The 13555-nt window shown below is 32.8% G+C and overlaps 1 protein-coding gene across 1 annotated transcript in view; it reads left to right on the forward strand.

Moving 5' to 3' along the window:
• Positions 1-1872: 1872 nt before the first annotated feature.
• LOC122271675 (uncharacterized) overlaps positions 1873-13555 on the forward strand; it is a 119388-nt gene continuing 107705 nt past the window's right edge. Inside the window, exon 1 of the mRNA XM_071180888.1 lies at positions 1873-1956. The gene's annotated coding sequence lies outside the window, so the exon portion shown is untranslated. The remainder of the gene's footprint in view (positions 1957-13555) is intronic.

A 13555-nucleotide genomic window follows, 5' to 3' on the forward strand; every position in this document is an offset into this window, starting at 1 on the left:
GGTTCGTGGTTCAAACATGCTCGTCTCTTTCGTATTTATGTGCATCGTACAAGAAACAACGAATAATGAGTTTTGTATGTGCCTTTTCTAATCAAAGATTGACCTTCTTAGAAAACTTTGTACATATCATATTTAGTGAAAAAAATCAATATCTAGGTTACTAGGCTTTAGAAATATTTCAGTATCTAGCTATTTATACATTTATGTAATTTTATTTTGTATAATTTTAATGGGAAATAAGTTAAATAAAATGTTGCAAATTTTGCACCACTTGTTTTCAGTTTGATTCTTGCAACTTCCTAAACAACCGGCATGCACTCGCAAAAGGGTACCTGTTTCATCTTTTGTGGTACAAAGAATTGTTGCGAAATTTTAGAGCATGAGTTCAAGCTCAACACGTCATCCAAAATGCACTGAAATGACGTGAGATATTAGCTTTGCTAGAGTATTGTGCCTAACAAAATGAGACTATGTGCTCGTCAAGTAAGGTGTATGTGACCTTCGTATATTATTGCTATTGGTCATTATTGCTTGCATTATTTCTAAATCTTGCATTACTAAAGCAAATGTTTTCTATAACGAAGATTACAAAACTTCTTTATGCATGCATTGGATAGTTCGACATTCATAGCAATAATGTAGCAAACTTACCACATCTTTTAAAATCAAATTGATTTTTTCTACACTCTTTTAACTTTCTTGCGTCTTTATTTTCTAGAAATGAAGTAACTGTGAAATTGGTTTGTTAAATGATCAAATGTTTAAAATTTTGCTTACTAATGCGGATCGCGATAAAAAAAAATTATAATATCAGTATTTCTATTGTTGTTATTGTCGTCGGTCATTAAGGCGGAGGGGGTGTGATTGTTTATGTTTTCCAGTGGTGCCATCTGTGGCCCAAAATTCGACTCCTGCCACACCCATATGCCACACCCGTTCATAGAGTGGACCCATTTATCCACAGATCGTAATTTTGACCTGAACCAGAGAACGATCGACTCGAATTCAATACCCTCAGAGGTTTTGATTTGTTATTGGAATATGGAGGACTTTGTGACCCAACTGATTTTACGTGCATTTAAAACACGGAGAGTCTTTGTCCCGCTGGATTCGAACTCCCGTTCTCACAAACGTGAGTCCAGCGCCCTGCCAAACAGTCTATCCCGGCCCATATTTCGATTAAAAAGTATTATTCAGTTTCATGTCACTTATTACAAAAAAAATGATCTAAAATTAATATATGATTTTGTAATAAAAATAATTCCATTGTTTTTAAAATTTTGTTTAGGTAATTGTATTGTTTTTTACTGCTAGACACGAATACTTAAACATTCTCATAATACGTTTTCGGTCTGAAAAATGTTTTGCATCAGTGATATTATCTTGAAAAAAAAATATCTTTCTAAAACGAATGAAAATATAACCTATAAAATATTTTTAAAAAAAACCCTGTTTTAACTTTAAAGAAGTTACTTGAATCTAGATAATATGCAAAAAAAATTTTCCCCTGAACATATTTTCAAAATTGAAGTTTTCCCGAAAATATGATGAAATAAAAGAATTCTCATAAGATTTAAAATCTATCGGCCATAATTTTCCCCTTTCCTTTGAAGAAAGGAATAAAACTTATTTTCAAAATAAAATGGGTCAAACAATTCTTAAGCTCTCTTCTAGGGAGGAGAACAACTATTGCACAGAAAAGACTTAGTGGGGCGAATACAAATGATTCAGATTTCCATATCTCCCCGAGAATGGAAATCTCAACCAATGAATTCCTTATCTGCTTCTACAATCCACATGATGCACCATTAGAATTTTTTTCTTATCTTTTTTTCCCGAAAAAGAAGATGAAGAAACTATGCAGTTATCTTCAAAAAATAGATTGGGGCTTAAATTTCCCTACTGAACATGAGGTCACGGATGAAGTAAAAGGGGAAAAAAGTCTTTAGAATAAAAGTGAGTGCTTTCTTTAACTTTTTTTTTGTTTCTTATGTTGTTTTCAGTATTTTTTATTGCTTAGTTTTAAAAGTTAGTTTAACCCTTACTTTTGCAGAGTGAGATCCTATGGGCCTTACTTCAATTTTCTGAAAGTATTTTCTTTAAAATAGGTATTTAATTTTTGATTTTCATGATGTGTGTTAGCAACCGCATTTTTCATTGTTTTTGGAGAATAAGAAACATTACAACCCCCAAAAAAACTTTATTTTTTACTCGAAGTTCATAAATCATCTACACTTTGTAATTGGTGTGAAAAAATTATTGTTAATTGTCTGCTATATCTTATTTCTTTCAGTGCTATGCGCATGAATATTTCTCGGAATAATAAAAAAATGGTTGCAAACATGTGTTTAATATTTAAAAAAAGCATTGTTTTCAGGAAAAAAAATTAAAATTATAGTGGGGGTCCATAGAAGACATAAATAATATCAGCTAATATAATATGCGTACGAATATTTCTCGGAATAATTAATAAATGGTTGCCAACATGTATTTGATATTTAAAAAGCATTGTTTTCTGGAAAAAACAATGAAAATTATAGTACGGGATCATTGAAGACATAATAATATTAGCACTGCAAATTTATATTTACTCTTAGAGGTAAACATAAGTCTCAGTACAATTATTTTGGGCCAAACAATAATTTATTACAATTTTTATAATAATAATAACATTTTTATGATTATTTTTAAAGGAAGTGGAGTTCCCAGTTTTCCATTTGTGTTATTTATTAAACCTTTGCAGCTTGAGGGTTAAAACTTATTTAAATCTATAAATGAGAAACGCTATATGTAAGTTGTTTTGTATTGACCACATCGTGTCCATTTTTTGAATTTCTTGTGAAAAATGAATTCAGAGAAATGCCCATTAGAAGATGCATCTTAATATTAAAAGAAGTAAAACAATGCTGAAATATGACGAATCACTATTGATAGAAGGTGAGACTATGAACTTAAAAGCCTGTTTCATTTTAAAAGTTCTCAAATACGATTTCTAGAAACACTCCCGATTTCCTTCAGCTTATCAAACTGGTTTTAATGTTTAATATTTTACCTTCCTCGCTATAATGATTCTGCAGATTTCGATAACAGCTCTTTTTCCTAACTTAAACAGTACATTGGAACACATGCTAAGCAAATTTTTCATTACTTCACTTTTGATAAGAATTCTACGTATGGCAATAATAAAGGCAATTTTTACAGAACATCCTGTGTAAAAAACATTTTTTTTTAAATATTAAAAAAATTTGATCATAATAAGTGGTTTTTGATCATAATGTCAACGCAATGAAAACGCTTCTTGCAGCTACCCTGTCCGTCATTTTATATTCTTAAGCAAACTTTCTACACGGAGAAGATGTACTTTAAAGATAGGAAAAGATAGATGTACTTTAAAGATGTGTACTACAGTACACATTTTTGTAAAGTAGAAACTAAATTCTAACGAAGTTACCGTACTGTATGGTTATAGCAGTTCAAGTTAAAAATAAACAAATAAAGAAACACTTCCAGTAAAAAACATGGTAAAGTACATGGTATTTAAACCATCCACTTAAGAATTTTTTCATTCATATAGTAACGGTTTTATCATAAATTCTGGTTTTCGAAATTATAGTTCTTAAATACAACACATTTAGTAAAAAAATTAGAAACTGGGAAAACAAATTTAACTCAAAAAATTATTTCTATGCCATGATTTAAGGTTTCATGATAAAATTAATAATTATACCACATTTACTAATTTTATCACATTTTATAAGGCCGTATTAAATTGTTGAATTTATGGAAACCAATACTAAAGCACTTCGGTAAAAATTGCACTGAGCAATTTAATGTTCCCACAGAGACCAAAACACAGCACATTTTACAGTATTCCGGTTGTTTTAAGTATACTTTTCTTCACAGTATAGAATTTCAGAAATATTAGTTAACATGGAACCATAATATCAATACCTTCAATTTTATTTCGCAGAGAATTATTTGCTATTGAGACAAAAAAAAAACTTACGCATGTTTACACTTAGTGTGAACCATAATACTGTGCAATTAAGTTTTTATTAAAATATACAACTCACACACACATGAAATCTTGATAATATGTCTTATTTTATTTTAATATAAAAGTTTGCAATAGAAAATTAAAAAACAAATCTAAGCAACGTATTACTGCCGATCATCCTTTGTCACCAATTTTTCTAAGAACCACATTTTTCAATATAACTTCAGATTAAATATTGTAGAAATTGATTAATAATACATTCAAAATTTTAATATCACATGCGAGGGAAAATCAAAACTAAATATCGCTTTAAGCACCCAGTGAAAAATTCACAGTGAAAAAATTCAGGAACAAATTACAGTAAAAGTGCCAGTAATTTTTGCTTTTTACCGTAAAATCCATTTTTATTGGAACATGACGCGGAACAAAAAAAATCTGATGTACCCTAATTTTTACAGTAACAGTTACTGCAAATTGTCTACTGAATCACTCTCAATAAATAAATTTTACTGTATAAAATCACGGTATACCCTTTTTAGGTGGAGGTGGCTTTTAAAGTGAAATGGATTTTACATATGTTGCACTTAAAGTAACGATACTTTTTACCATAATTTGATACAGAATATTTTGCAGTGTAATTGAAAAAAAAATTTTCTATAATTTATAAGATAATTATTAGTTTTTTTTCTGGCTTATTTAGTGGGACAAAATAATGAGTACCTGTGATTATGAACTGTTCTTCATAAAAAGTTCAAGAGCAATCAAAAATACTTAATTCTGTTCATAGCTTAAAAATTTAAAGCTTCTTATATCATCACCAACTTTTATCCACGTGCCACGCTAAACAAACGGAAGGAGGAAAATGATTTTTAACTTCCTAAGAAAAGCAATGTAACTATTCTATTTTTCTCAGAAAATTCTCGAATATAAATTATGTGACTCTGAAGTATTAGTCCTAAAATTTATTCTAAGACACGCAGTTTAGACATTAGATGACGCTTCTTAGCGTTGCAGTTGAAGATCGCGAGTTAACAAGTTTTACCTTTAGAATAAATTGGCATTCCTTTGTACACACTATGCATTTTATTTTTGGAAACATTAATTAGTTTGCATTTTTAGGGGTGAAACGAAGTATATAATTGAATTTAATAAATGGCTGTGTACGCTATCTTGCACGAAAATTCATTGTAAAATATTTTATACAACCACTCCTTATAAGGATGATGATACAAATGAGGTAAACATACGGATATAGATTGTTTCACAAAGATTTTGACATAAAACGAAATTAAAAAAAATACTGGCAAATGGCAGTAGTCTTATCATATTTTAGTGGAAATTTTATACATAAGTCTTTTTTATTTTAAAGTGTCATGATGTTAGAAAATTTTTGAAGAGGAAATTCACTCAAAATTTTAAATATTGAAATTCCATATTATAATTTATACAATATAAGAGAGAATAGATCTTTTTGATAAAGTGAATTAATGAGGGAAAATATGAATGCATAGATATATCTTTGAATGAGTAAATTTGAATAATTAGTAAGCAATTAGGAGATGAGTTAACCTGTTTTTGAATAATTATGCGAATGAGTGTGTCAGTCACTGAATAAATGGGATAGCAGTGTATGGGTAAGTAGCAAAGTGATTGAAATATTTGTGAATGAGTGATCAAATATGTAAATAAATAAATGGGAGCGTAAGAAGGCGAAGTAATAAGTGAGTGTGCAACAAAGGAATAGCAAATCAGTGAATGGTTTTATATTTGTATCTAATTTCTGTTGTCAGTATTTCAGTCTGAATTAAGTAGATTTAAAATTTAATACAATTTTAAAATCCGGTTTTTTGAAGAAATGACGCATAACTGATTAAAAAAGTTTGAAATTTGATCTTTTTCATTAAATTCCTTTCAACCAAAAGTATGTGTTACGCATTTGAACTGCAATCACATAATCCCCTTGGTACTTTGTCCAGAAGACTTGGCAAATAGGTATACCGTTACTTGCCCTTTTCTATAGAGCAAACTGTTGTCAACTGCGAACTTTGGTAGTACAGAACGTCAAAGCAAGCCAACCCATCCCAAAGAAAAAGATTGTTAGAAATTTCTCACTGTGGAAGATAACCTTTTAATCTATATTTTAACACTATGCTGCTAGACTTAAGTGACGGTGGTTTTAAATCATTCACCCATTCTGAGACTATCCGCATTAAAGAATACTTAAGTCACTCGCAGGCTGAGGATAGGTTCGTCAAACTTGGGGCAGAGTTTTCAACTAAAGTATATGAGCATCAAGCTGCAGATGGATACTCGAAAAAAAATTAAAACTAGATCAGTTATGCTCCATTTGTACAAAAATCAAACAAATGTGTGGTAGATATAAAAAAGAAACTTGAACTATGTATTTAACTCGAAAATCTTACTCCATTTATACTTTTATAAAAAAGAATTAATACCACATGGAAAAGATGGATGGTTGGTTAAATAAGATGTGAATGGAACTTGACTTGCAATTATCTTCACTTGGTGAGTTTTATGTCATTTCGTTCTACTGAAACACTGTATAAAGTAGTATATATATATATACATATATATACATATATATATATATATATATATTATTACTAACTAATTAAATATATTTATCCTAAAATGTTTTGATAAGTTGTTATTGCCAAAATTAAGAAGAAATAATAATAAGAAACATAAGAAAATTCGAAAGAAAGTCTTCCATTCTAACTCATTTTAAAGAAAGCGAATGAAATAAAAACTATTTTCAACCACAATAGAAGACCCCAGGCTATTTAACCCCTCAACTATTCAAGGAAAGTGAAGAGGCTTTTCTCCTAACCACCAANATATTTATATATATATATATATATATATATATATGAAGCACAACGGACAAAAATTACTCACCCTTCAAGAAATCATGAAAAATATCCTTTAATAACATGTAACACCGCCTTTAGATGCGATAACCACCTGGATTCGGTTAGGAAGGGAGTCCACAAGGTTTTGCAGGTACGTCGAATCCAATGTAAGCCACTCGTTGAGGATGTGATCGCCCAAATCCACCAAATAGCGAGGATGTTGATTTCGGCGTTTTACCCGTTGTTCCAACACGTCCCACAAATTTTAAATGGGGTTGAACACAGGTGACTTTGCATTCCAGTCGAGATGAAATTGAGTGTTCATAAGACCAGTCACATATTCTTCCTGCCCTATGAACTTTGCTGTGGTCTTCTTGAAAAATAGGGGTATCGACAACACACTCTTCATGAAGATGTCGACTGAAAAGCAACATCTAAACATTCAGAATGTTCAAATAAACGTGCTGGTTCGTGTTAGTAGCCACCTTAGTGAGGGGGCTCAATCCATAATAAGATAAACGTCCCAAAACTTGAAATACTCACTCTCGGCTTGAAACTGACATTGCACGCAGTCAGGATGAAATGCTTTCTCTTCTCACCGTTGCACTCGACGACGTACGTCTTTTGAATAAAGGCGAAAAGGTGATTCGTTATACCATGTTACATTCCGCCAGTCTGCAACTCTCCACGTTCGATGACTTCTGGCCCACTGAAGCAGCGGAGCTTTATGTGCATGTGTGAGCAATGGCCTCTAACGAGATGTTCGACTCCAAATGTCCATTGCTTGCTGCTCCCGTCACAATGCTTTCTTCATTGTACCTTCATTTAATAACTGAAGCAATTCCTGTCGGATTTTGAAGCGATTTCGATTGAGAAGTCGTGAAACACGTCTCCGGTCCCTTTCATGCAGCATCTTTTTCCGACCACAATTCTGACGTCTTCTTCTTGAACACGTGTATTACACCACTGCTTGTAGACACGTTGAACAGTTCACATTTAAGCACCAACAAATCCAGCTGCTTAATTCACCGTATGACCATAGATATGGCCAAACACAATTTCCCCTTTTGCGACTCTGTCACATCCTTACAGTTACCTATATTTACAAACAATTTCCGCTTCAAACAAAAATATCTTTCTGATAGCTATTTGCCATTTATCACGTTGAGGCAGTGTGCAAGCAATTGAGCACGTCACTTGACCATTGCGTCATCTAACGAAACCTAACGATTCATCGGTGCTTGGGCACTAGGGAGACTAATTTTTTGTCCAGATATATGTGTATATATGTATGTATATACCCGCGAGTACGCAGAAGCGCCGGGTTTGCGCCGCAGAAGCAGCGTGAACCTGCAAGGCTGTCCATAAACCAGTGGGAGTAAGAGGGGTTGGGGATATCTTCTGAACATCACGTTGGAAGGCATCCCAAATATGTTCAATAATGTTCATGTCAGGGGATTTTGGTGGCCAGCGGAAGTGTCTAAATTCAGAAGAGTGCCACTGGCCACCAAAATCCCCTGACATGAACATTATTGAATATATTTGGGATGCCTTGCAACGTGATGTTCAGAAGATTTCCCCTCCCCCTCTTACTCCCACTTATGGACAGCCCTGCAGGATTCATGGTGTCAATTATCTCCAGCACTACTTCACACATTGATCGAATCCCTGCCACGTCGTGTTGCGGCACTTCTGCGTGCTTGCGGGTACCCTACATGATATTAGGCAGGTATACCAGTCTTTTTAGCTCTTCGGTGTATATATATATATATATATATACAGAANTATATATATATATACAAGAGCCAGTACATTATGACCACCCTGCTAATAACATGTAGGACCACCTTTGGCCCTCAAAACTGGCATTGACCTGAAGGGGGTAGCGTGGCAGCACGAATTCGTTTTTCCAAGTAGGACCACAAATGCTCTATTGGATTAAGGTCAGGTAAATTTGGGGGGCGAGACATGACTGGAATGTTCCTCAACGATTCGACCCTTATGACATGGGGCATTATCCTGTTGGTAAACACCATCCTTCCGCAGGAAAAACTGCTGCCATGAATGGGTGAACCTGGTCTGCAACTATGTTCAAGTAGCTTACAGACGTCAGGGATTGTTCTATGAGGATTATGGGTCCTAATGTGCCCCATGAAAACATTGTTCCTGGGAGAGAAACCATGAAAACCTGAACGATCCCATTGTTATGGATGGAGGATGGTCATAATATAATGGCTCTTCGGAGTATATATTTGATAGATTCTGATAGATATAGATATTTGATGATATTTGGTATATATAGTTGAATATATGAATTTTTAAATACCCAGTTATTTTGGTAGAAAACAAAAACATGCTAATTTTATGTTTTTCATTAAATTTGAGTTACTTCTTTTCTTAACACGCAAGATTTTTTTTGGTGTGTACTTTAGTTTTAAGTATGAATTTTAACTCATTGAAGTTTTAAATTTATCTCAATATTAAATAAAAATATTTTTTTGTTCTCATGAATATAAATTATTAAGCATCCTTGACAAAGTAAATAAAACTCATCTTGACTAATCTCGTTTTCACTGCTGTATTCAATCTTGTAGAAAAATCGTAATGCGAGAAATCCAATTAAGATCTTTTCCATGGAAATTCAGACGAAATAAATTGTTCTAGAGCATAGTTATCTAGAATCTAGTCTAGAATAGTGGTCTCGATTACACTATGAAATTCTTATTTCTATGGGTTACCGAATAATTTTCAAAAACTCATTAAGCTTACAAGGCGGGATATGAATTTAAATCTGCAACCAAGCGTAAATTGAATAACATAATTTAAAATCCTATTATGTCCCAAACAGTAAGTATGTAACATATACTATTTTAATAACATCTGACATTTTAATGAGCACTCAATTGAATTTAAGTGTGTTGAATTTAAGTTTTTTATACGTTGTTGAATAGTTTCTACGTTGACAAAGCAAAACTAAGCTAAAATTTGTTTTTTTTTGTGTTTAATTCCTATCAGCAAGCGTCCGTTTGGCGAAAATTTTAAATTTCTCCAAATTATTTAAACAGCTCGTGTCATAGCGTTCACAATCTGCGCATTTTAATTTGCTCCCAAATATAAGTTTTCTAACGTAATAGTCGACTCTTTTCGATTGAGGAATTGATTTAATGCAGACTTAAAAAAAACATTATATTAATTTGAGTAATTAGCTTTATTGCTTAGATGGCACTCGTTTTGTATGTTAGTGAAGAGGAATTTTTATATTACCTTTATTTCGGGTCTGCAAAGTTTCTTTTGAAGTAATTAATAGATTAATTTGCAACACATATTTGAACTTTTAACCATTTAGCGTTTATATAATCGACGTTTAGCGTTTATATAATCGAAGGGAACTCCTGAATCAAGCATTGGGACATACTAGTCTTCGTGGATAACGTGGATTTTGATGAAACTAACCCATATTTGCGTTACATGAAGAGGAAAACAACGAAGACCTCCATGGTTAATCCAACTGCATGGGAATTATAATCCATAGTCAGTCTATTACTGAGGATATTTTACGCTACCACTATGAACAGTGTGAATCGGAAGTAGAATTTGTATCAACCAGCCACAGCTGGGATTCATACCTTGGTCAATTTATTGAGAGGTGAAAGTTGTATTCCCTGATCTACCACCGTTCTCTTTTTATTTAATTGCATAACCGTCATTGAACTATCGACGAATTTAAGACTACCAATGTTGAATTCCTAGACGTGTAATTTTAATACTAATCCGGATGACAAAGGAAAATATTGAGAGAAATTAACCTTCGCGGAGAACTTTTCGATGGAATTAATTTGAATTTGCGATACAGGGAGGGGAAAACCTTGAAAACCTTCCATGGTTAGCATAGTGGTAAGAAGGGACCCTTCTACTTTCTGTGGACTTTTTACGTCCCCGCTTTGGTCTTTGCGAGCCGGGTACAAAATCCCTATTGGCCAGCCAATGCTAGAATTTGAACATGGGTCAGCATTTGGAGACGAATGTTCCATCTTCTGAGCCAAAGGGGCTCGCTAAATTTCTTTTGATTTTGTTAAGAAAAGAATTCACAATTTTAAAGGATATTAAAAATAATAATACTTCCTAAGGAAAAACGCGCAAAGCAGCAGGGAATCCGAAAGGAATTGAAACAAGAGAAACATTGAAATCCCAAATTTTTTTTTATAAATATGACAGCCGAAGCTGACGTCTTCAGGGAGCACCAGCTCCGGAACTCATACAGAGGAAACAATTTTAGACTTTTTGTCGTGCTCTCTCGATAGAAAATTTTTTGCTTTTATGACTTCCGGAGCTGGTACCCCCTGAAGACGTCAGCTTCGGTTGTCATATTTATCCAATTTTTTTCAGATTTCAATGCTTCTTTCGATTTTGCTTTGATTTCTCCTTTCTCTCTGGGCTTGTAAGTTTCTTCCTTCGTCCATGAGTAACAAAGTTAACACGATGCTCATTTGGCGTGGTGAGAACGGGGTTTCATTTCCTGGGCTAAGTGCTGGGTGTGTGACAGTACTTATGTTTCTGGAATTCTCTAGTTATTTTAATGGTACACAATCGATTCTAATATAATATAGTCTTCTATATAGTCTTCTAATATAGTCTTCTTGGCAGTTTCAGGGAGAAAAAGTCCAAGCAAGTTTTGGTGGTTAGAGAGAGTGGCGTGTCACCAACAAGGTTACCATCCCCCCTCTGATCTAATTTTCTGACTGAATAGTGTGCGTATGCACCATTTTGTACTTCAGATTATTAAGAATATGTCCAATGTCATTGATAATAGCTCATTAGCGTAGCTCTAACGAGAAAGCAACAACTAAACCAAAACATAGTTCTTATCTGGTAATGGAAATTTTAAAAATAAAGAAGTATTAATTAAATGTGAGAGAGTCACTGCAAATTTTAGAAATTGAACTTTTGTATACATTCTTTAAAATTAAATAGAATAAAAGCAAGTGGATTACAATTTTTGTATCAAACATCTTACTGAATATTGCCATCAACTAATTTTACCCTAATGAAAGTGCAAAAGATGAAATTTCTTGTTTTTATCAAAAGAAAATAAAAAAAAATTTGAAAGTTTTCATGATTTTTATGTGAATGATATCAATGCTTTTTTCACAAGAAAATCTATAAAAAAAATTAGTTTGTTCTAAAATTGAAAAATGCATTATACTCAAAGAAACAGTTTCTTTTTTTTCTTCTTCTTCAAAATAAGTGATAGCTTAGAAAAATAAAACACTTTTCCTACAATGTCGTAAAAGTTTATCCATAAAACGGAAATACCGTCATAAATTGCAAGCGTGAATTAGGAATAAATGAATACAAATTTCTTTTTCTATGGCGAAAATCTCCGCTTTTGACTTCTAAGAAGCAGTAAATGAAATAAGAACAATTTAAGTGCAAAGATAAATGGGCACTGACTGGAATGTATTATTCCAAACAGGACGTTTCGATTCATTCGAAAACTGTCAGATGATAACAGACAAATAAAATATGGCAGTGGGAAGTGCAATATAAAGAAGAATCTATGTGATGGAAAGGTAAACGTCGCAGAAGACGTTGGATTTTCATTTTATTTTTCGATATTTACTTTTCCTCCATAGGAATATTTTTGATAACCTTGACTGTTCTCCAGAATGGATCGAATAGCCTGCGAGCACCGATTACAGAAATGGATTTATGGAAGAAAAAGGCATTTTCCCCCGGAGTTTCTTCGGCCGCTTTTCTTTTCTTATCGAAAATAACTTCTAGGGCAACCGTGAATAACTGAATACATTATGAAGCATAATCAATGCTGTCAAAGTTAGCATTTGCTTTTAGACGAGGGACTTTAGGAATCAGGTCGTGTTCGCTTTAATGCAATCTCTTTCCAATAGAATTAATAATTTCTTTTTTTTAAAAAAATAGAAATGCTTTAACAGCACTGTTCGTGATCAAACATGCCACTCTACGTTGAGCCTGTGTGATGCCACAATTGGCATTACATATTTATTTTCTATCCTTTTAAAATATCTTTCATTACTTAAGCTCATTTTTATTAATAGAAGAATTATATTTAAAATAAATCAAAAACTTAATCTTTTTAAACGAACATAAAATATTTATTTCTTCTCTTCCAGATCAATGTAACGGATACTTTCTTTTTATTTCATTATTATGCAGACATATTAATTCACTGTCGCCTCTAATCGAAAACAAAAATCTATTTATAACTTTTTATTCTAAATTTCCAACGGCTAAATGTTTCGGTTGCATGGTTGTAATAATTCTCATAAATTTGTTGGCGACTCGTGATCGCCAAGGTGTTCTTTTAAACCCATATTGATATGCTAGTTGGCTTTGTTTTGGCTATGATATATAATGATAAAATCGCCAAATTATGGATCTCCTACCCATACTTTCTACGTCCGTTGGGAATAATTATATTCACTTGGAATTCAAAATTTGTGGTGACTAGGAGTCCCCTTTCAGGGGTTCCTGTCCCAGTCATCCTAACGGTTCAAAAAGATATGCAATCCTAACAAAAACTTCTTAATGTGGGAGTTATATTTCCTTGATCCCTTCAAGGGATTTATTTTTGATAATTGGTAATTATCATGATGATTTGTATTGATGGCCATTCTCTACAGTCTTCAGGAAATATTGCTTAATAAAT

The sequence above is a fragment of the Parasteatoda tepidariorum genome, chromosome 5 (genome assembly GCF_043381705.1).
Source record: "Parasteatoda tepidariorum isolate YZ-2023 chromosome 5, CAS_Ptep_4.0, whole genome shotgun sequence".
Taxonomy (NCBI): Eukaryota; Metazoa; Arthropoda; class Arachnida; order Araneae; family Theridiidae; genus Parasteatoda; species Parasteatoda tepidariorum.